Source organism: Aquarana catesbeiana, linkage group LG03, assembly GCF_042186555.1.
Source record: "Aquarana catesbeiana isolate 2022-GZ linkage group LG03, ASM4218655v1, whole genome shotgun sequence".
NCBI lineage: Eukaryota > Metazoa > Chordata > Amphibia > Anura > Ranidae > Aquarana > Aquarana catesbeiana.
The window spans coordinates 740,324,899-740,347,578 of record NC_133326.1 but is presented as its reverse complement, the minus strand read 5'-3'; the positions used below and the strand labels follow the sequence as shown (position 1 = coordinate 740,347,578).

General features: G+C 43.1%; 1 protein-coding gene and 1 long non-coding RNA gene across 2 annotated transcripts in view; one reads left to right on the top strand and one right to left on the bottom strand.

Annotated features, from left to right (window-relative positions):
* Nucleotides 1-22,680, bottom strand: part of LOC141133870 (NACHT, LRR and PYD domains-containing protein 3-like) — a 501,301-nt gene that overhangs the window by 374,913 nt on the left and 103,708 nt on the right. The gene's annotated exons all lie outside the window — the stretch shown is intronic.
* LOC141133871 (uncharacterized) lies at nucleotides 6,407-13,153 on the top strand. Its single transcript, XR_012243128.1, has 2 exons — nucleotides 6,407-7,077; nucleotides 11,329-13,153. It is a non-coding gene; the product is annotated as an uncharacterized lncRNA (long non-coding RNA).

Genomic DNA, 22,680 nt, shown 5'->3' with positions numbered 1-22,680 from the left:
CTACAAGTTAGCATAGTGAGACCTCTGCACGGTGTTCAGCTAAAGCTACAAGTTAGTGTAGTGCGTCCTGCTCACAGTGTTCAGCTAAAACTACAAGTTAGTGTAGTGCGACCTCTGCACAGTGTTCAGCTAAAGCTACAAGTTAGTGTAGTGCATCCTGCTCACAGTGTTCAGCTAAAACTACAAGTTAGTGTAGAGAGACCTCTGCACAGTGTTCAGCTAAAGCTACAAGTTAGTGTAGTGCGTCCTGCTCACAGTGTTCAGCTAAAACTACAAGTTAGTGTAGTGCGACCTCTTCAGCTAAAACTACAAGTTAGTGTAGTGGGACCTCTGCACAGTGTTCAGCTAAAGCTACAAGTTAGTGTAGTGAGACCTCTGCACAGTGTTCAGCTAAAGCTAAAAGTTAGTGTAGTGTGTCCTGCTCACAGTGTTCAGCTAAAACTACAAGTTAGTGTAGTGCAACCTCTGCACAGTGTTCAGCTAAAACTACAAGTTAGTGTAGTGAGACCTCTGCACAGTGTTCAGCTAAAGCTACAAGTTAGTGTAGTGCGTCCTGTTCACAGTGTTCAGTTAAAACTACAAGTTAGTGTAGTGAGACCTCTGCACAGTGTTCAGCTAAAGCTACAAGTTAGTGTAGTGCGTCCTGCTCACAGTGTTCAGCTAAAACTACAAGTTAGCGTAGTGAGACCTCTGCACGGTGTTCAGCTAAAGCTACAAGTTAGTGTAGTGCGTCCTGCTCACAGTGTTCAGCTAAAACTACAAGTTAGTGTAGTGCGACCTCTGCACAGTGTTCAGCTAAAGCTACAAGTTAGTGTAGTGCGTCCTACTCACAGTGTTCAGCTAAAACTACAAGTTAGTGTAGAGAGACCTCTGCACAGTGTTCAGCTAAAGCTACAAGTTAGTGTAGTGAGACCTCTGCACAGTGTTCAGCTAAAGCTACAAGTTAGTGTAGTGCGTCCTGCTCACAGTGTTCAGCTAAAGGTACAAGTTAGTGTAGTGCGTCCTGCTCACAGTGTTCAGCTAAAACTACAAGTTAGTGTAGTGCGTCCTCCTCACAGTGTTCAGCTACAACTACAAGTTAGTGTAGGGAGACCTCTGCACAGTGTTCAGCTAAAGCTACAAGTTAGTGTAGTGCGACCTCTGCACAGTGTTCAGCTAAAACTGCAAGTTAGTGTAGTGCATCCTGCTCACAGTGTTCAGCTAAAACTACACGATAGTGTCTAGCGACCTCTGCACAGTGTTCAGCAAAAGCTACAAGTTAGTGTAGTGCGTCCTCCTCACAGTGTTCAGCTAAACCTACAAGTTATTTTTTGCGAGCTCTGCACAGTGTTCAGCTAAAGCTACCTGTAGAAGGTTGGTGGTGTTTTCCTGATCCTATCACTACCACAGGCAACTAAATAAGATACAAGTTATTTTTTTCAGCGAGCTCTGCACAGTGTTCACCTAAAGCTACCTGTAGAAGGTTGGTGGTGTTCTCATACTACAGGCAGGCAGTTGAGTTTGCTAGCTGCAGTATCAGTATATATATATATATATATCCTAGCTTAGTGCAGCTACAGGCCATTAGTATGTCTGGAAGGCCAACAAGGAGAGGCAGACAGTCACAAGCCAATAAAAGAGGGCAAGCAGGCTCTGTGTCTAGAGGCGACAGTGCTGGTCGTGGAGACGGTGCATCCTCATCAGCACGTGGCCGTGAGACACGCTTGGCCTTTTTTTCAGCAGCTGGCCGCGTTGAGCCGCAACATGCGGAAGACTTGGTCGAGTGGATGACCAAGCCGTCCTCATCCTCCTAATCCTCTCTCACCCATGCTCAGGGTACTTCGTCTGGCAAAGCAGCAGCCTCTTCCCTCGGCTCAATGTCATCAGTGACTCCTTCCCTAGCCCCACCATGTCCTCCTGAGGAGTCCCTCGAACTGTTTGACCACAGTGTTGGGTACATGCTCCAGGAGGATGCCCATCGTTTGGAAGGCTCTGATGATGATACTGAGCTAGATAAAGGCAGTAACGTGAGCACGGACAGAGGGGGTGCCCAAGAAGGACAGCAATCTGGCAGTCATGCTCCCCCTGCTGCAGCATACTGCCAGGTTTGCTCCAGTGATGAGGAGGGAGAGGATGAGGTCACTGACTCAACGTGGGTGCCTGATAGGAGAGAGGAGGAGGAGGAGAAGGAGGAGGCGGCACATCACCAATGAGGCAGGATGCCCTCCAGGGGCCAGCCTAAGGGCAGCACACTGACTGCATCACACCCCAAAGCTCCCCATGTGCAGGGCGCTGCAGTCTCTGCGCATTATTCAAAAACTTCTTTGGTGTGGGCCTTTTTTGAGACAAGTGAATGAGATCGCACCGCTGCTATTTGCAACATATATCTCAAGTGTATCTCGCGTGGCCAAAACATCTCCCGCTTGGGCACCACATGCTTGACCAGACATATGTTGACCTGCCATGCAGTTCGTTGGCAAGTGTATTTAAAAGACCCACACCAAAGAACAAAGAGGACCTCTCCTTGCTCCTCATGAGCTGAGCTCTTCAACCCCACTATACCTTCAGTCCTCTCTGAGACCTGCACTGAGAGGAATGAAGGTGTAGAATTAGGTGTGTCACAGCCAAGTACTTGTGGGCAATCTGCTTTCGGTACACCGACGTCAGATTGTACCAGGCAAATTTCCCTGCCCCAGCTGCTGCACCGCCGAAAGAAGTTCGCTCTCAGCCATTCACATGCCCAGCGGTTGAATGCTAGCTTGGAAAAATTGCTAGCACTTCAACTGCTGCCTTTTCAGTTGGTAGACTCTGTCCCCTTCCGTGAGTTTGTGAAATGTGCGGTTCCTCAGTGACAAGTACCCAAATGCATCTTTTTCTCACGGAAGGTGATTCCTGCTCTCTACCGGCATGTGGAAGGCAATGTCCATGCTTCGCTGGGCAAGGCGGTCAGCAATAAGGTGCATATTACCGCTGACTCATGGTCCAGCAGGCATGGACAGGGACGTTACCTAAGTTTCACCGCGCATTGGGTGACTCTGCTGGCAGCTGGGAAGAATGCAGGACAAAGTGCAGTAGTGTTGGAGGTTGTTCCGCCACCACGCCCCCAAAATGCCACTACTAATGATTGTGACACACCTCTCTCCTCCACCCCCTCCTATTCTTCTTCCTCCATGACCTCTTCCTGTGCTTTGTCCTTGGAACCAGCGGTGCTCCGTAGCCGTTCAAGGGGCTACGCAAGTATGCAGGCCAAAAGATGCCATGCGGTGCTTGAGCTGGTGTGCTTGGGGGACAGGAGCCACACTGGGGCAGAGGTTCTGTCAGCTCTGCAGGGGCAGGTTCAGATGTGGTTGACGCCACGCCAACTTAAGGCAGGAATGGTGGTTTGCGACAATGGCACCAACCTCCTCTCTGCCCTCCGACAGGGACAAATGACCCATGTGCCCTGTTTGGCTCACGTCCTTAACTTGGTGGTGCAGCAGTTCTTGGGCAGGTACCCGGGCTTACAGGATGTCCTGAGGCAGGCCAGGAAAGTCTGTGTGCATTTCCGCCTGTCATATAATGCCAGTGCTCAGCTGGCAGACCTCCAAAAGGAGTTTAACCTGCCCAAGAACCGCCTAATCTGTGACATGCCCACCAGGTGGAACTCAACGTTGGCCATGCTGCAGCGGCTGCACATGCAGCAGAGGGCCATCAATGAGGACCTGTGCGACTATGGCACCAGGACAGGGTCAGGGGAGCTTATTTTTTTCCCCACGCCAGTGGGCCATGATCAGGGATGCATGCACTGTCCTGTCACCATTTGAGGAGGCCACGAGGATGGTGAGCAGTGACAGTGCATGCATCAGTGACACTGTCCCCCTTGTCCACCTGTTGGAGCACAGGCTGCGTGTAATAATGGACAGGGCACTTGAGGCAGAACAGAGGCAGGAAGAGGAGGACTTCCTTAGCTCTCAAGGCCCCCTTTATCCAGACAGTGTTCCTGCGTGCCCACTGATCACACAGGAAGAGGACGAGGACAAGGAAGAGGAGGAGGAGGTGGAAGATTGTGTCAGTATGGAGGTGGAGCCTGGCACTCAGCATCAGCAGCAGTCTTTAAGGGATCAGTCCCAAGAAACACATGGACTTGTACGTGGCTGGGAGGAGGTGGCTGCGGACCATGTCGTCCTTAGTGACCCAGAGGACTCCGGACCGAATGCCTCAGCAAACCTACGCTGCATGGCCTCCCTGATCCTGCAAAGCCTGCGTAAGGATCCTCGTATTCGTGGTATCAAGGAGAAGGACCAATACGGGCTGGCAACCCTCCTTGATCCACGTTACAAGGGTAAGGTTGCGGACCTTATCTTGCCATCACAGAGGGAGCAGAGGATGAAACATCTTCTGAGGCCTTGTAGAAAGGTCTGTGCAACGTGTTCCCAGAGACTGGGAGGTTACAAACTCCTGTTTCTGGACAACGTGTTGCTGAGGCTTCGGTCAGTCAAAGAAGGAGCGGTGGAGAAGGTGGCTGTCTGACCGATGCGTTCAGACAATTTTTTGGTCCACAGCCCCAAGGTATGATCGGTTCCAGCAACCATCGCCAGCGTCTGTTTTACATGGTGCAGGAATACCTAGCGGCAAGATCTGACTTGGATACCTTTCCCACTGAAAATCCTCTGGGTTACTGGGTCTTGAGGATGGATCACTGGCCAGAGCTTGCACAGTATGCAATTGAGCTACTGGCCTGTCCTGCATCCAGCGTTCTTTCGGAATGCACATTCAGTGCTGCTGGAGGCTTTGTAACCGATCACAGGGTACATCTGTCCACTCGGTCGATCGACTGACCTTCATAAAAATGAATCAGTCTTGGATCTCCACCAGCTACCAAGCACCTAAAGCTGATGTAACCCAATATTTTTTTTTGAAATCTCAGATCCCTTCAAAGACTGCCTATGCTGATGCTGAGTGACTATCCCTGAGTAATTATCCTCTTCCTCCTCAATGATCACGCTGATAGCTTGTAAGAACATTTTTGGTTCTGGGCGCCACCACCAGTGCCTAAGGCCCAATTTGTCAGCCCCTGTTTAACAGGGGCGTGTATTTACAATTTTTGATGCAATACTTTGCAGCAGGGCTCGTTTCTGCGTTCCAACTAGAGTATCTGTGAGGGGTTGCAGTGCTGTGGCACCAGCACCAGTGCCTAAGGCCCAATTGTTCATCCCCTGTTTAACAGGGGAGTGTAATTATAATTTTTGATGCAATACTTTGCAGCAGGGCTCATTTCTCCGTTCCAACTTGAGTATCTGTGAGGGGTTGCAGTGTTGTGGCACCAGCACCAGTGCCTAAGACCCAATTTTTCAGCCCCTGTTCAACAGGGGAATGTAATTACAATTCTTGATCTAATATTTCACAGAAGGGCTCGTTTCTGCGCCCGCCAAGAGCGAGTGAGGACTTACAGTGTTGTGGCACTAGCACCACCACCACCAAAGGCCCCATTTTTTCTGCCCCTGTTCAACAGGGGCATGTAATTACAATTCTTGATCTAATATTTTACAGCACGGCCCTGTGAGGGCTTACAGTGTTGTGGTCACAACAAATTTCTGCTGAGTATATAGGGCAGGCCCCTACTTTCAAACATCCAACTTACAAACGACTCCTACTTGCAAACGGAAGGAGACAACAGGAAGTGAGATAAAATCTACCCCTAGGAAGAGAAATTCTCTCCTGTAAGAGTTAATATAGGAAAAATGTTTCTCCTTTCCACTGATGCTTTATCACCAATCCTTGTTTCACAAAAAAACCCAAATTTTCAAAAAACATTTGTCATTGGGACAAAAAATGAGGTGAAATCTTCTGAAGAGGAGGACAGAAAGCAAAACAAATGTCACAGGGGTGATAACCCTTCCCTATGTTTTCCAAAAAGCTTAAAATAGATTTTTTGGCTGGAGCTAAACACGTTAAAAATGTACCAGTTCAAAATTACAAACAGATTCTACTTAACAACAAACCTACAGTCCCTGTCTTGTTTGCACCGCCTGTATACTGCTGTTCAGAGTATATAGGGCCTGGTGGCCCCACGCCTTTCCTTTTTTTAATTTAGGTGCAGGGTTCCCCTTAATATCCATACAAGCCCCAAAGGGCCTGGTAATGGACTGGGGGGGTACCCATGCTGTTTGTCTCACTGATTTTCATCCATATTGCCAGGACCCGACTGAAGGGATATTTAGCTTAACCAAATCCATTTTAAAACTTAGTTTCCATTTTGTGTTTTTCCCTGTACTCTATTTTCACATATTACTAGGAGTGTAATGTAATCTAGTTTCGTTTCTCACATCCCTGTTATCTTTTGTGTTTCGTTTCCTGTAAAGCACGTGATATTTTAAAAATAATTAGTTTCTCTTTTGTCATTGATTGTTTCTGTATTTTATTGGATAATTTGTATGACGCAGTCAAGGGGCGGTAGTTTCTGAAAGCCCCCTTTAAATATTCACACCAAAGAATAAAGATTAGATTTGCTCGGCGAGACTTTTAGAGTTTTTTTATCATTGTCTCAATGGGCTAATCTCACAGGCCTGTGGGAATTGTAAGGTACATCTTATGCAGACTTATCGAGGGTCTAAAAATATCCCTAGACAATCTACATTTCCCAACAGAAATGGGAGCTCGTTCCGGGATTGATTATAATGGGTCCGGTGATTTTGATTTATATTTATTTTTCTCTTGCCGTGATTTATTTAGAGATTGATTCCTTTTAAGGGACCTGTAATTAGTCCTTTTTTAGACCTCAATAGATAAGCCCTGGGTGGGCTTCAAGAAACTGTTCTGAGAAACAGTAAGATAAGCCCTGGGTGGGCAGAAAATTGCTCTGAGAAGCAATAAAAAACCTTAGGTGGATTTTAAGGAATTTAAGGAGAAGTCCATAGAAAAAGACTGCAGCCGACTGTTTTGGGTAAACAGTGAATAAGCTCCGGTAGAGCTTAATGAGTTATACAGTACTGTAATTATAAGAAAAAGTCTGATAAGGTGTGCCGGACAAAACCCGATCTCTTTGCTTATCTTTCTGTTGCGTAGCTAGCTGTCATCTGTGTAATGTTTGTCTGTGTGGAATTTGTCGGGTGTCATAAGGTAAGATGACACCTTTTCCACTGCACTGTTTATTTTTTAATGATTTATATATGAATGCTTTGACCCTAAAGTTTAAGATACAACTTGTATCGTATTGTAATCGGCAGAATGATTCTGGTATTGTTTCAGTGAGTAAAAAATATTTTTTTTTTTCCTTGCAGTAATCAGACGTTCAGTGTCATTTTAGAGAAAGAACTAAAAAGAGAACTAAAATATTGGGTGGTCTGACAGAACTAAGTCTTATACCGGAATTATTGTTTTAAGGTTTATTGGTGTTTAGTTTCTGCTGATTTATCTGTATAGAGTTGAATAAGAATTTTAGAGTTTATAAGGAACCCTGGATTGGTGAGTATCCAGGTTAATTTCTTATGTACTAACAAATGTTTCTAAAGTGTTTTGATTGTATTATTGGTTTGTTATTCTGTTATACTGGTCCTCGTACATATCTTGTAGCCAATGTCCCAGGAGGGTATTCTAAACTAGGTAAGGGACCCTTATTTAGAGAAGGTAAACCAAGGGTTCAAGGTTTAAAGTTTAATTTATATAACAAATTTGTGTTTTAAGAAGGGTTGACAGTGAAGGGAGTAATGTCACTTATTCAAAGAGCAGGGGAGACTTATCAAGTCTGTCCCGGGTCTTTGAAGTATTGTGACATTAGGGACGTTTTTACCAATTAAAATATGGGTAGAGCGTTAATAACACTTTCTTAAGGTAAAACATAAATTTGTGAGGCTAACTTTTAATTAAAACATGTTATTTGAATAATTCTTTTTGCTACTGACATTTTTTGCAAAGGGGAAGTCAGGTGCAAAATTTGGACATTTGGCTTTTTGCCAACAGGGTTCAAGTGCTAATATCTCACTTACTGTAATAGATAGTGGGGAATTGTTTGTGGCATTAGTGCTACCGCAATTGAAGGCACTGTTTGAACCTGTTGGCACTCTGCCAAAAATTTGAAATGTAAATAAAAATTGTTTGGTTATAAACATAGGAAAAGTAATAACATACAAAGTTTGTTTATGATAAGGGGAACCTCTAGCCATAAGGAGTGCTTATTGGCATTTTGCAGAAAAAAAAAAAAAAAGAGAGAGACTTAGTATCTACAAGGATTTAGAATGTTTAGAAAGAAAAATAAAGATGAAAATAAAAATGCATGCTGTGGAGATCCCCCGGCTGGACCGAGGCTCCCAGAGTTTAGCAGAGTCATAGGATAGTAAATTTAAGGGTTAAATCAACCTTCTCTATGCTTGTACTGTGTTCCCCGCCTCCTCCCCCTTACATTCCAGAACCAGATAAAGACCTCATCACATAAATACACACAGCAACAATTTTTTTTCTTAACAGTTTGTAAGCAAAAGTTAGCAGAATCTGTGTTAGGATTCTGGAAAAAAAGATTTATAGACGTTTGGACACAAGAGGCAGGATTTGTTCAGTATAATATGCACAGTCTCTTAATACAGACATACCTCAGCAACCTTGGCCTTAAACATGCACTTATAGTAAGACAGCAAATATCAGAAGCTGACAGAGAAGGATGCTGCAGGATGTTTTGACATTCCTAAACAAACACCAGTGCAGACACATTATCAAAATGATTTCTTAGGAAATCAAAAGGGGAAACTTTTATACAAAGAGGGAGTTACATATAGAGAAAAAGAGGATTTCTTGGAGAAAGGAATCTTAAGGGAAATTGTCTCGCCCTACAATACTCCCATTAACCTGGTAAAGAAGGCAAATGGTGACTATAGGTTTGTACAAGACCTAAGTGCCATCAATAGCCTAGTGGTACCGATTGCCCCAATAGTGCCTGATGTGCCGTCAATACTTACCGCCATACCCTATGATGCAGAGTATTTTGCTGTGATTGATTTAAAGAATTTTCTTTTTCTCCATCCCTGTAGACGAGGAGACACGGCCACTCTTTGTTTTTACTGTGTCGATTGACCAACACAGTCGTCAGTTTAACTGGCGTAGAATGCCGCAGAGTTACATAGACTCACCTGTGGTCTATTCTATAGTACTCCAAACCACCCTCAGGCCTTGGACTGCCCCTCATGGTTCTGTACTGTTGCAGTATGTTAATGATCTTTTGATTTGTAGTTCTTCAGAGGAGGACTGCAGAGCTGATAGCCTATACTTATTGAAATGGTTACATGTATGTGGTCACAAAGTGTCTAAGAAAAAGTTACAATGGTGTAAACAGGAGGTTGAGTACCTAGGGTTTGTGCTGTCTCCGGGAGTTAGGAAAGTCAGTCAAAAAAAAAAAAGAGCTGTCGCTCTTGTGGGTTTGCCCCGCCCACTTTCCAAGAAAGACATGCTTACCTCTCTTGGAATGATTGGTTGCTGCCGCCAATGAATACCTGACTGTTCTTTCTATGACAATATATTGAGACAAGCAACCCTCTCTGAAATGTCTGATACTGTAAAATGGTCTGATGAAATGTTAAATGTTTTTGCCATGTTGAAATGTGCAATCGTTACCAGCCCGAGCCTCGGCCTCCCTGAAATATGGCAAAATGTATAACTTGTTTGCCAGGGAAAATTTCAGAACCATGGCGGGAGTACTGGCCCAGGAACATGGTGGGAGACTGCGCTCTGTAGTTTTTATTTTTTTCTCTCAAAGATGGTCCCGGTGCAGGTTCAGGGCATGCCCGTGTGTCTCAGAACTCTAGTGTTCTGTGTGATGGTGGTTGAGATGGCCACTTCTTTTACTCTGGGACACGACACCCCACTTCACACCACCCAAAATGTGTCAATCCTGTTGAAAAATGTACATACACAGCACATGTCTGCTCAGAGGTTGAGCGGATATAAGGTGATTTTGCTGTCCAATCCAAAATTGCACATCAAATATGCTTCTCCCACTGCAGGCCCAGCGCCAATTTTAAACGCCCTTTTAGGATTAAAAGGAGAACAGGATGAGGTCATGCCACAACATGACTGAATTGACCTCATTCACCAAGACACATCACCCAGGTCTGATTTGTCTTCCACAGCACTACCAGATACACAGAATGTTTTTGTGGATGATTCTTGCTCTAGGCCAAATGATCACACATACCATGCAGGTTATGCAGTTGTGCAGCTTCCAAATGTTATACTTGAGGCCAAGCCTAACTCATGTCAATCAGCACAGGCTGCTGAATTGCACTCACTAGAGCATGCCAGCTCTTTGAAGGTCAGGATGTAAAACATTTACACTGACTCGAAGTATGGGTACGGTGTGGTACACGACTTCGGTGTGATATGAAGTAGTCGTGGCTTTGTGGCAGCAGATGGAAAGAACATTTCACATTCTTCTTTGGTAATGTTATTGCTAAAAGCTATCCAGCTACCTAAAACACTGGCTATAGTACATTGCAGAGCACATACAGGCCAACAGACAGAGATAGCCAGGGGAAATGCTCTGGCTGACTTTGCTGCTAAACAAGCTGCTATCTCACAGACAACAGACATCCAAATGGCTATGCTGATACCTGACATATCCCCATTTGAACAGTCACTTGCAGATCTCCAGGATTATGCATCAAATTATGAGTCAAGGGACTGGGATAAAAAGGGTGTGCAGAAAGATCCAAAAACTGGACTTCTCTGCAAAGAGGGGAAACCATGTATACCAGCGGCAAGTGCATCACTCTTTATTTTACAGTACCACAGAATAGGCCACGCAGGTATACAGGTCACGGCTGATCTGCTGATCTTCTGAGTAGAGATTTTTATATTCTCAAGATGGGTCGAACTTTTCGTGACCACAAAAGAAGATGCACAAACAGTAGTGAGGATCCTCACTCAGGAAATCATTTCTCGATGGGGATGCCCACTTCGAATAAACTCAGACAATGGCCCAACTTTTATGGCCAGGGTCTGCCAGGACTTGGTAAAAACTCTCAAGATAGAATGGAAGTTCCACATTCCCTACCAACCTCAAAGCTCAGGGATAGTAGAAAGAATGAACAGAAAAATAAAAGACAAAAGGAAGACAAGAAAGGCCACAGGAGGAACCTTTGCCAACTGGAAAAAGGTCCTCCCAGCAGTCCTGGCAGAAATAAGAATGACCCCTTCCAAAACAACAGGGTATTCACCTTTGAAGTTTTGATGGGTAGACCTTTCCCCACCCCATGGGCCAGATCACCTTTAATAGTAGAAAAGGGAGATTTAGACTTAATACAGGAAGAATATGTAAGAAAACTGGTTGAAACATTGGATACAGTCGAAAGAAATGTTGCTCACACCTCTCCTTTTTCTTCACAGGAAGCTACTCACCCCTTCACGGTGGGAGACACCGTGGTGGTCCAACAGCTGAACAGAAATAGGAAGCAAGAGTATCCCTTTGGACCTCCTACCACAGTGGTTGCAGTGACCAGAACAGCCATCCTAGTGGAAAACTGCCAGCCCTGGATCCATGCCAGCCGAGTGAAAAAGGTTGCCCAAAGCCCCAGGAGCAGGAAGGAGACCTTGGATAAAGGAGGCCCTCAAGCAGAAGTCCAAGCAGATGAAAGAGGAGTTCCTGGGAAAGCAGGTCCGGCCAGAGAAGATGACCTCGCTTATTTCACCACAGACTTCTGGCAAGGCATTTTGCCTCCTGATCTCTCTGATAGTGTTCCTGCCCACCTGGATCATCATTAACTGTATCTACCACCCTGAAGATTTGGGTGCATTTAAAAGTATGTGTGGGAACACACACACACACAAGAACATTACAGTGACACAAGCTAGAACAAAGAGAGAGATTGGAGATAGTTTTACTGATAAGATGCTTTTGCTAAAATTTAAGTATGCTTATGCTCAAAAAATCAAGGTATGAAGAATGTTGAATATGTAGCAAATTACATCCTAGTACTGCCCGAATTCCCTTTTGGCTGTATCTTTAAATATTTCCTCCTTCCTCAACGAGACTCCTGTCTTCTTAACTAACATATCCACTCTGTACATAAATAACACTGTTACCTTTCCAATAGCAGGTAAAATTCATTCCCCGATTGGTGTTTAAATTTATGGGAATGAGACACAGACTAACTCCTCCATTTGTAGTAGATCAATATTTAACATTTTCATGTGCGAATCTAGAGGCCAGTATACACCCCAGATACCCCCTCATACACTGCGACAAAAGGGAATTGTTCTATAAACAAGATATTGCCTGGGCATGGTTTCCTTCTTGGACAGGATAGGGTACAGACATGATGAAAAGGTTGAACAATTATTCAAGTGTATTGGATGAGATAATGGAGAGGAATTCAGATGACATTGCTATGTTAAACATAGAAACTAGAGCAATTAGAAAACAGATAGAACTACACGAGTTAGCTATAGAAAGCATAAGTGCAGCACTCACAGGTTTATGTGAAATGACTGAGGACTACGAATGCTGTACTTGGATCTCTAACACAAATGCTAAGGTGCCCGACTACTATGATATTATTGCACAACACCGAAAAGAAGTAGGCCAGATCCAGCAGGAAGCTAGGGACATTGCCAAAACATGGAGTCCATTTGACAATGCAGAATTTGGGCTTGGAGGTATATTTTCATGGTTAAAAGACATTGTCCTTGTCATTGTTATGATATTTATCCTTGCTCTGATTCTTTACCTCTGTTTTAAGTGTTGTATTTGCATAATTGCACACATTCAATCTCCTAATAATAAGGTTCTATCCTACATGACATACATGAAGAATCATCAGGCAATCTATGCCACAATCCCAAAGAAGTACTAGAACACTAGATAGAATGTAGAGATCATCTTATATGATCTAAGAGGGGATTGAAGGGATATTTAGCTTAACCACATCCATTTTAAAACCTAGTTTCCATTTTGTGTTTTTCCCTGTACTCTATTTTCACATATTACTAGGAGTGTAATGTAATCTAGTTTCGTTTCTCACATCCCTTTTATCTTTTTTGTTTCGTTACCTGTAAAGCACGTGATATTTTAAAAATAATTAGTTTCACTTTTGTCATAAATTGTTTCTGTATTTTATTGGATAATTTGTATGACGCGGTCAAGGGGCGGTAGTTTCTGAAAGCCCCCTTTAAATATTCACACCAAAGAATAAAGATTAGATTTGCTCGGCGAGACTTTTAGAGTTTTTTTATCATTGTCTCAATGGGCTAATCTCACAGGCCTGTGGGAATTGTAAGGTACATCTTATGCAGACTTATCGAGGGTCTAAAAATATCCCTAGACAATCTACATTTCCCAACACTGACATTACATTAAAGCCACATACAGTTTTAAATGACTTTTTTTCCTTTAAAAATGTCATTTTGTGCAGGGACTGTTCTAAGCACGGGAAACACGTGCTAGTTTACAGTCATACTATAGACACCCCCCCAGGTACGATATTTAAAGGAATATTTTACTTTTTTCTTTAACTTTAAGCATTAAAATCACTGCTCCCGAAAAAACGTCTGTTTTTAAAAATTTTTTTGCATCGATACATGTCCCCTGGGGCAGGACCCGGGTCCCCAAACCCTTTTTAGGACAATACAATGCAAATTAGCCTTTAAAATGAGCACTTTTGATTTTGAACGTTCAAGTCCCATAGATGTCAATGGGGTTCTAACGTTCATTCTAACGTTCGTGCAAATTTTCGGTCCGTTCGCAGGTTCTGGTGTGAACCAAACTGGGGGGTGTTCGGCTCATCCCTATTTACAATGTAGTATATCATGAATCCTGTCTGTATAAAATGTATTGTATCCTGTATGTATTCAATGTATTATATAATAGATCCTGTATGTATACAATGTATTACAATTGTATCCTTTATGTATAAAATGTATTATATAATGGATCCTATATGTATACAATGTATTATATAATATATCCTGTATGTGTACAATGTATTATATAATATATCCTGTATGTATTCAATGTATTATTTAATAGATCCTGCATGTATATTATATACATATTATATAATATATCCTGTATGTATACAATGTATTACATAAAGTATCCTTTATGTATACAATGTATTATATAATGTATTCTGTATGTATACAATGCATTATATAATATATCCTGTATGTATACAATGTATTATATAATTGATCCAATATGTATACAATGTATTATATAATATATCCTGTATGTGTACAATGCATTATATAATATATCCTGTATGTATACAATGTATTATATAATGGATCCTGTATGTATACAATGTATTTTATATAAAAATATTCTGTATGTATATAATGTATTATATAATATATCCTGTATGTATGCAATGTAGTATATAATGGATCCTGTATGTATACAATGTATTATATATTATATCCTGTATGTATATAATGTATCATATAATATATCCTGTATGTATATAATGTAGTATACAATGGATCCTGTCTGTATACAATGTAGTGTATCATGTATGTATTCAATGTATTGTATAATAGATCCTACATGTATATTATATACATATTATACAATATATCCTGTATGTATACATTGTATTATATAATGGATCCTGTATTTATACAATGCATTATATAATATGTCCTGTATATATACAATGTATTATATAATGTATCCTGTATGTATACAATGTATTATATAATAGATCCTGTACGTATACAATGTATTATATAATATATCCTGTATGTATGCAATATATTATATAATACAGTGGTCATCCACCCTGTCCTCAGGGCCCACTAACAGGCCAGGTTTGCAAGATAACTGAAATACATCACAGGTGATATCATTTGCTGCTCAGTGATTGCATCTCCCTAATACATAAAACCTGGCCTGTTAGTGGGCCCTGAGGACAGGGTTGATGACCACTGATATAATATATCCTGTATTTAATATATCCTGTATGTATACAATGTATTATATAATATATCCTGTATGTATACAATGTATTATATAATGTATCCTGTATGTATATAATGTATTATATAATGTATCATGTATGTATACAATGTATTATATAATATATCCTGTATGTATACAATGTATTATATAATGGATCCTCTATGTATACAATGTATTATATAAAGTATCCTCTATGTATACAATGTATTATATAATAGTCAGGGCTGGGCTCAGCCCTTCCTTCTCTGAGTTGACTGTTCAGCTGTCGGCTAGTTGCCAGCTCCCATCTCTCTCCATGTAAAATTGTCATTTTTCGGTAATAATGATATTTCAATCATTCATATTGATGAGGAAAGTTCCAAGAAAGTCCGTTCAGTTCTCGTGTAAAAACTCAAAAATTGATTTAATAATAAAAATAGCAAAATATTACAAGAACAATATCAAGGTATGGAATGTCATTAATAATGGATTATATTCTTAAGATGAAGATTTAATCAGATGTCTGTGTGTATGTAGACAATGAAAGGGTTAATATGGCACACTCAGAGTGTGGCTATATACATACGGTATAAAAGAAAATAATTATTTTAAGAATAGGTAAAAATGGGCAGAGCATGATACAATTGGGGGGAGAGGGACCCTTGGTGGTAGTGTAGAGTGTTACAGTTCAAGTCCAAGCATTAGTCCATGTGAGGATAATAAGGTGCTGAGAGCATAGAAGGCTTCCAGTCCAAAACAAGCTAGAAGAGGCTCTGGAACAAAGACAAAAAGGAGAGAGGATGGCGCTGTCCTCTCTCCTTTTTGTGTGTATGTAGATGTGTGAGAATAACTGTATCAGCTTCTTTCAATGTCTCGTGGTGTCTCGTGTCTGCAGCAGAATCTGCTTGTCTGCCCTCTGTTACTAGATTTCTACTGCTAAAATCCAGCCCCACCTTCTCCTATGAAGGCTGGCTGAAAGGTTTGTTTTGTCTTCTAGTTCCACAGAAAACCGCGGGCTTTCCTGAGACATATGAATGAATGAATGAATGAATGATTTGTAAAGTGCTGCAAATGCGAACTGAATCGCCTCAAGGCGCTGATGCGTTGTGTTGTCAGCTTCATTAGAAGAGGTAAGTCTTGAGTTTTTTCCTGAATGCCAGATGGTTTTCTTCCATGCGGATGTGAGTCGGAAGAGAGTTCCATAGCCGAAGTCCCTGGACTGCAAATCTTCGTTCTCCCCTTGCTTTGTAGCAGTATTTGGGAACGAGGAGGAGGTTTTGGCTAGATGATCGCAGATTGCGATTCGGTGTGTAATGTTTTATTTTCTCTCGGAGGTATTGAGGGGCGTTTCCATGTATGCATTTGTGGGTGAGGCAGAAGGTCTTGAAAGTGATCTGATTCTTTACTGTTAGCCAATGTAGGCTCCTCAGGGATGGGGAGATGGACTCCCAGGGTTTTTTTCCTGTTATTAGTCTTGCCGGCGCGTTTTGAATGGCCTGTAGGCGCGTAAGCTGATATTGGGGTAATCCTATGTAGAGTGAGTTTTGCGTAGTCGAGACGGGAATTGATGATTGTTCCAACTACTGCTGCTTTGTCATCTTCTGGGATGAAGGGGATGAGTCTGCGTAACATGCGGAGGAGATGGTGCGATCCACTAACTACTGATCCTATTTGTGCATCCATTGTCATTTCTGGGTCTAAGATAACTCCAAGACTTTTTGCTCGGAGAAATGGTCTGTCCAAAGATGGCGGGGGGTGTCCATGGGGTCTTGGTTTTGGGATTTTGGTTAGCGTGTAGGTAGAGAAGTTCTGTTTTTGACCCGTTGAGTTTGAGGGAACTAATGGTCATCCAGTCATCTATTGAAGTGAGGCATTTCTCTAGTTGCTGATGGTGGTCTTTTTGTCCGGTGATCCGAAAGTAGATTTGGGTATCGTCTGCGTATGAGTGGAAGCAGAGGTCTGATTTTTTGATGATATTGAGGAGAGGGCGGATGTAAATGTTGAATAGCACTGGCGACAAGGGGGAGCCCTGAGGGACTCCACAGGAGATTGCCTGGGTTTCCGAGGTAAATGCTCCTAGTTTCACTGTCTGCGAGCGATTCTCTAAGAAGGATGCAAACCATTTTAGACTAGAATCTGTGGCTACTGCTACTTCTGTGAGCCGGACAAGTAGAGTATTGTGGTCCACTGTGTCAAATGCTGCACTGAGGTCTAACAGTACCAGGAGACATGATTCTCCGTCATCTGCTGCTTCGAGTGCATCGTCCCATATTTTTAGAAGTGCAGTTTCCGTACCATGGCCTGGGCGGAAACCTGATTGTAGAGTGTCCAGAAGTTGATGCGTGTCAAGGTGGCGTTGTAGCTGTTGTACTACCGCTTTCTCCATAATCTTGGAGACGGTGTTGAGGCTTGTTATAGGTCTGAGGTGGTTAGGGTCTTTAGGGTCGAGATTGGGCTTCTTTAGCAGGGGTTTGACGATGCCTTGTTTGAGGGTGGTTGGCACAATCCCTTCTTTGAATGACTGATTTATGAGGTGTGTTATAGTTGGAGCCAGGATGTCGGCGCATTCTTTCAGGAGTTTCGTGGGAATGATGTCGTTTGATGATTTGCTGTTTCGAAGGCTCTCATAATGTTTTTTGTCATGTCAGTGGTGATTGGGGTCAAGAAGAAGTCTGGCGGTTGTGTGCTGTTCGCGTTAATGTCTTCCTTTTGCTTTGGTTGGGTAAGGTTGGTTGCTTTTTTCTGTTGAATTGATTCCCGAATGCTGTCGATTTTGTCAATGAAAAAATTAGCTAGCTCATTGCAGAATTCTTGAGTATCGTTTGCTGGGAGCTTTAAGCAGGTTGGGTTCATTGATTGGGTGACTATTTTGAAAAGTTCCCGCGGCCGGTTTAAGGCAGTTGAGATGGTGTTCGAGAAATGTTCTTTTTTGGCTGTGAAAATCGCTTTGTGGTATTTCACAGTGAGTATTTTGTAGTTTGTATGGTTTTCCATGGTGGGATTTCTTCTCCATGCTCTTTCCGCTCTTCTACGTTCTTTCTTGAGTAGAGTGAGAGTGCCGTTGAACCATCTCGAGTTTTTTTTGCGGATGTGTGTTCTGCATTTTGGTGCTACTGAGTCTGCTGTTTGTAGTAAAGCCTTGTTTAGGGAGTTGAGTGTTTGTTCCGTTGAGAGGTCTAGGTTTAATGATTGTATTTTGTTTGATAATGTGGTTTTGAAGAGTTCAGAATGCAGTTTCTTCTGGGATCTGTTCCAGTGTGTTATTGTTGAGTGTTTCTGTTTTTGGAGGATAGAGTTGGTGGTGATTAGGGATGAGCCGAACACCCCCCTGTTCGGTTCGCACCAGAACATGCGAACAGGAAAAAAGTTTGTTCCAACACGCAAACACCGTTAAAGTCTATGGGACACGAACATGAATAATCAAAAGTGCTAATTTTAAAGGCTTATATGCAAGTTATTGTCATAAAAAGTGTTTGGGGACCTGGGTCCTGCCCCAGGGGACATAGATCGATGCAAAAAAAGTTTTAAAAACTGCCGTTTTTTCAGGAGCAGTGATTTTAATAATGCTTAAAGTCAAACAATAAAAGTGTAATATCCCTTTAAATTTTATACCTGGGGGGTGTCTATAGTATGCCTGTAAAGGGGTGCATGTTTCCTGTGTTTAGAACAGTCTGACAGCAAAATTACATTTCGAAGGAAAAAACCCATTTAAAACTACTCACGGCTATTGCATTGCCGGTCCGACAATACACATAGAAGTTGATGTGGGGGTCCCCCTAAATTCCATACCAGGCCCTTCAGGTCTGGTATGGATATTAAGGGGAACCCCGGCCAAAATTTAAAAAAAAATGACGTGGGGTCCCCCTAAATTCCATACCAGACCCTTCAGGTCTGGTACAGATTTTAAGGGGAACCCCGCGCCAAAAAAAACGGCGTGGGGTCCCCCCAAAAATCCATACCAGACCCCAGGCCCCATGCCCTCAACATTGGGAGGGTGCTTTGGGGTAGCCCCCCAAAACACCTTGTCCCCATGTTGATGAGGACAAGGGCCTCATCCCCACAACCCTGGCCGGTGGTTGTGGGGGTCTGCGGGCGGTGGGCTTATCGGAATCTGGAAGCCCCTTTAACAAGGGGACCCCCAGATCCCGGTCCTCCCCCCTGTGTGAAAAGGTAAGGGGGTACTTACCCCTACCATTTCACTAAAAAACTGTCAAAAATGTTAAAAATGACAAGAGACAGTTTTTAACAATCCCCTTATTTAAATGCTTCTTCTTTCTTCTATCTTCCTTCATCTTCTTCTTCTGGTCCTTCTGGCTCTTCCTCCAGCGTTCTCGTCCAGCATCTCCTCCGCGGCGTCTTCTATCTTCTTCTCCTCAGGCCGCTCCGCACCCATGGCATGGGGGGGGAGGCTCCCGCTCTTCTCTTCATCTTCTTCATCTTCTTCTCTTCTTCTTTTCTTCTCTTCTTTTCTTCTTCATTTTCTTCTCCGGGCCGCTCCGCATCCATGCTGGCATGGAGGGAGGCTCCCGCTGTGTGACGGCATCTCCTCGTCTGATGGTTCTTAAATAACGGGGGGGGGGCCACCCGGTGACCCCGCCCCCCTCTGACACACGGTAACTTGATGGGACTTCCCTGTGATGTCACGGGGAATGCCACAGGGAAGTCCCGTCATGTCCCGTGCGTCAGAGGGGGGCAGGGTCACCGGGTGGCCCCGCCCCCCGTTATTTAAGAACCGTCAGACGAGGAGACGCCGTCACACAGCGGGAGCCTCCCTCCATGCCAGTATGCATGCGGAGCGGCCCGGAGAAGAAGATAGAAGACGCCGCAGAGGAGATGCTGGACGAGAATGCCAGGGGAAGAACCAGAAGAAGAAGAACATGAAGGAAGATAGAAGAAAGAAGAAGCATTTAAATAAAGGAATTGTCAAAAACTGTCTCTTGTCATTTTTAACATTTTTGACAGTTTTTTAGTGAAATAGTAGGGGTAAGTACCCCCTTACCATTTCACACGGGGGGGCCGGGATCTGGGGGTCCCCTTGTTAAAGGGGGCTTCCAGATTCCGATAAGCCCCCTGCCCGCAGACCCCCACAACCACCGGCCAGGGTTGTGGGGATGAGGCCCTTGTCCTTATCAACCTGGGGACAAGGTGTTTTGGGGGGCTACCCAAAAACACCCTCCCAATGTTGAGGGCATGTGGCCTGGTACGGTTCAGGAGGGGGGCCGCACTCTCATCCCCCCTCTTTTCCTGCGGCCTGCCAGGTTGCGTGCTCGGATAAGGGTCTGGTATGGATTTTTGGGGGGACCCCATGCCGTTTTTTTTTTTTGGCGCGGGGTTCTCCTTAAAATCCATACCAGACCTGAAGGGTCTGGTATGGAATTTAGGGGGACCCCCACGTCACTTTAAAAAAAATTTTGGTTCGGGGTTACATAGTTACATAGTTACATAGTAGGTGAGTTTGAAAAAAGACACAAGTCCATCAAGTCCAACCTATGTGTGTGATTATGTGTCAGTATTACATTACATATCCCTGTATATTACGGTCATTCAGGTGATTATCTAATAGTTTCTTGAAGCTATCAATGCTCCCTGCTGAGACCACCGCCTGTGGAAGGGAATTCCACATCCTTGCCGCTCTTACAGTAAAGAACCCTCTACGTAGTTTAAGGTTAAACGTCTTTTCTTCTAATTGTAATGAGTGGCCACGAGTCTTATTAAACTCTCTTCTGCGAAAAAGTTTTATCCCTATTGTGGGGTCACCAGTACAGTATTTGTAAATTGAAATCATATCCCCTCTCAAGCGTCTCTTCTCCAGAGAGAATAAGTTCAGTGCTCGCAACCTTTCCTCATAACTAAGATCCTCCAGACCCTTTATTAGCTTTGTTGCCCTTCTTTGTACTCACTCCATTTCCTGTACGTCCCTCCTGAGGACTGGTGCCCAGGACTGGGCAGCATACTCCAGGTGCGGCCGGACCAGAGTCTTGTAGAGCGGGAGAATTATCGTTTTATCTCTGCATTTGATCCCCCTTTTAATGCATGCCAATATTCTGTTTGCTTTATTAGCAGCAGCTTGGCATTGCATGCCATTGCTGAGCCTATCATCTACTAGGACCCCCAGGTCCTTTTCCATCCTAGATTCCCCCAGAGGTTCTCCCCCCAGTGTATAGATTGCATTCATATTTTTGCCACCCAAATGCATTATTTTACATTTTTCTACATTGAACCTCATTTGCCATGTAGTCGCCCACCCCATTAATTTGTTCAGGTCTTTTTGCAAGATTTCCACATCCCGCGGAGAAGTTATTGCCCTGCTTAGCTTAGTATCGTCTGCAAATACAGAGATTGAACTGTTTATCCCATCCTCCAGGTCATTTATGAACAAATTAAATAGGATTGGTCCCAGCAAAGAACCCTGGGGAACCCCACTACCCACCCCTGATCATTCTGAGTACTCCCGATTTATCACCACCCTCTGAACACGCCCTTGTAGCCAGTTTTCAATCCATGTACTCACCCTATGGTCCATGCCAACGCACCTTATTTTGTACAGTAAACGTTTATGGGGAACTGTGTCAAATGCTTTTGCAAAATCCAGATACACCACGTCTACGGGCCTTCCTTTATCTAGATGGCAACTCACCTCCTCATAGAAGTTTAATAGATTGGTTTGGCAAGAATGATTCTTCATGAATCCATGCTGATTACTGCTAATGATATCATTCTTATTACTAAAATCTTGTATATAGTCCCTTATCATCCCCTCCAAGAGTTTACATACTATTGATGTTAGGCTGACTGGTCTGTAATTCCCAGGGATGTTTTTTGGGCCCTTTTTAAATATTGGTGCTACATTGGCTTTTCTCCAATCAGCTGGTACCATTCCAGTCAATAGACTGTCTGTAAAAATTAGGAACAACGGTCTGGCAATCACCTGACTGAGTTCCCTAAGTACCCTCGGATGCAAGCCATCTGGTCCCGGTGATTTATTAATGTTAAGTTTCTCAAGTCTAATTTTAATTCCGTCCTCTGTTAACCATGTAGGTGCTTCCTGTGTTGTGTCATGAGGATAAACACTGCAGTTTTGGTTACTGAAGCCCCCCGATTCACTCGTGAAGACTGAGGAGAAGAATAAATTCAATACCTTTGCCATCTCCCCATCCTTTGTAACCAGATGTCCTTCCTCATTCTTTATGGGGCCAATATGGTCTGTCCTCCCTTTTTTACTGTTTACATACTTAAAGAATTTCTTGGGATTTTTTTTGCTCTCCTCCGCTATGTGTCTTTCATGTTCTATCTTAGCCATCCTAATTGCACCCTTACATTTCTTATTGCATTCTTTATAAATTCTGAATGCTGAGGATGATCCCTCAACCTTGTATTTTTTTAAGGCCTTCTCCTTTGCTTTTATATGCATTTTTACATTGGAGTTAAGCCATCCAGGATGTTTGTTCGCTCTTTTAAATTTATTACCCAATGGGATACATTGGCTAATGCCCTTATTTAATATGCTCTTAAAGCAAACCCATCTCTCCTCCATATTCTTTGTTCCTAATATTTTATCCCAATTTATGCTTTTTAGCAAGGTTTGTAGTTTAGGGAAGTTGGCTCTTTTGAAATTCAGTGTCTTTGTGTTCCCTTCATGTTTCCTATTTGTGTGATTTATACTGAAACTAATTGACCTGTGATCGCTGTTACCTAAATTGCCCCGTATTTCCACATCTGTTATCAGGTCTGTATTGTTGGTAATCAGTAGATCTAGTAATGTTTTATTTCTAGTTGGTTCGTCTACCATCTGACCCAAATTG